General features: G+C 45.9%; 1 protein-coding gene across 1 annotated transcript in view; it reads left to right on the top strand.

Annotated features, from left to right (window-relative positions):
- The window catches only part of MYH11 (myosin heavy chain 11), a 127579-nt gene that overhangs the window by 1109 nt on the left and 124657 nt on the right, over positions 1 to 1813 (top strand). The gene's annotated exons all lie outside the window — the stretch shown is intronic.

Raw genomic sequence — 1813 nt, forward strand, 5'->3', positions numbered from 1 at the left:
TGGACCAACTCCACAGAGCAAGAGCCACTTAGCTCTGTGATGCCAGGCGGTTGGGTAGAGGTCCCTGAACATATCCTCTGTGCATCTTTCCTCTCTGAAGGTGCGAGCTCTTGGGCAGGTTACCTGACTTCTTTGGACTTTTGCTTGCCTCTCTGTGAAATAAACACAAGAATAGTACCAACCTCACTGAGTGGACTCTGCTGAAAGAACTTAGGGTACTTCTAACACATCCCAGGCACTCAAAATGTTAGCTATTGCTCTTACTGGATTTTGTGGTTCTTATCATTTTTATTGTTATAGGTATTGCTTTGCTCTTGACATTGTCATTAGGGACCATCTAGACAGTTCTGGCTGACTAGCAGCCCTACGTACAATCGAATGAAACACTGAGCCGGCCTCACAATTGTTCTCATATTTGAGCACATTTCTGTAGCCCCTGGGTCGACCCATCTCTCTGAGGGCCTTCCTCTACTTTACCAAGCATGAGGTCGTTCTCCAGGGACTGGTCTCCCTGATAGCATGTCCAGAGGACGTGAGGCAGTTCTCACCACCCTGTCCTCTAAGGAGCATGCTGGCTGTACTTCTTCCCAGACAGGTTTGTTTGTTCTCTTGGCAGTCCACGGTACTCTCAATCGTCCTCAAAGACAGGTGACTCAACAGAATGCACAGCTTATAGATCAATAGCATAGCTATTGCTTGCAACTACAATTGTGCTGAAGATGGTTTCTATTAGTCAGATGTTCTTGGATCCTTTGCCGACTTGTGGAAACTCACTTCCCCCTCTGTCCCTTTGGTCCCTTTACATCTGCCATGTGACCAGTGTGGAACATCCTCTTGGTGATCTCTCAGAATGGTCTGCAAGGTTGTGTTCTAATTAGGAAAACAATGCATTTCATGTACAATCCATAGAAGTGTAGTGAACGCAGTTGAAATCAGCCCTTTCCCAGAAATAGTAGCTGATCAATGTTGGTGCCTTCCTCGTCTCTGTGAGACGGAGATGAGTTTTTATATTTGAAAGCCCCCTGTGCAAATAGAGCATGTCCTTCTCCATGGCCGCGTGTGTGTCCAGCATGTCTATGTCTCACTGAATAGCCCCCAGGAGCCCCTTTGAGGCTTATGTAATCCACCCTGTGGATGCTCCATCCTTAATTTACCCATGCTCAAGGGCAATTCCTACTACGTGTCTGTCAGTCTGTCGTAAGGCAATGGCTTATGTGATGCTGTGATGCTGGAAGCTATGTCACTGGGGTTTCAAATACCAGCAGGTGACCAACATGAACAGGCTTCAGCAGAGCTTCTAGATTAAGAACAGACTATGAAGACGGACTAGGCTGTCCAGTTCGGAAGAATTAGCCGTGGAAAACTGTATGGGTCACAGCAGAACACTGTCAGATCCTGAAAGCCTCAGGAGCAGTAGAAGAGGGTTGTCAGAGATCGTTCCAGAAGATGAACTCTTCAGATCAGAAGACACTAAACCAGGACTGAGGAAGAGCTGCCTTCTCAAGGTAGAGGTGGCCCTAATGACATCGATGGGGTAAAGCTTTCCGGACCTTTATCTACTGATGGGGCATGACCCACGCTGAGAAGAAACAGCTACAGAAATCTATTCATAAATAATTGGAGCTGGGAATGTACAAAGTGTGAATCTAGGAAAATTGAGAGTCATCAGAAACGAAATGGAACATATAAAGATTGAGATCCTAGATGTTAGAGAGCTGAAATGGAGTAGTATTGATCATTTTGAATCAGAAAATCATGTGGCTTCCTGCGCTGGGCATGACCAATTTAAGAGGAGTAGCATCACATTCCTTGT

The sequence above is a fragment of the Echinops telfairi genome, unplaced genomic scaffold (genome assembly GCF_000313985.2).
Source record: "Echinops telfairi isolate 266 unplaced genomic scaffold, ASM31398v2 ScPeMD7_5;HRSCAF=22, whole genome shotgun sequence".
In the NCBI taxonomy this organism is placed as follows: Eukaryota; Metazoa; Chordata; class Mammalia; order Afrosoricida; family Tenrecidae; genus Echinops; species Echinops telfairi.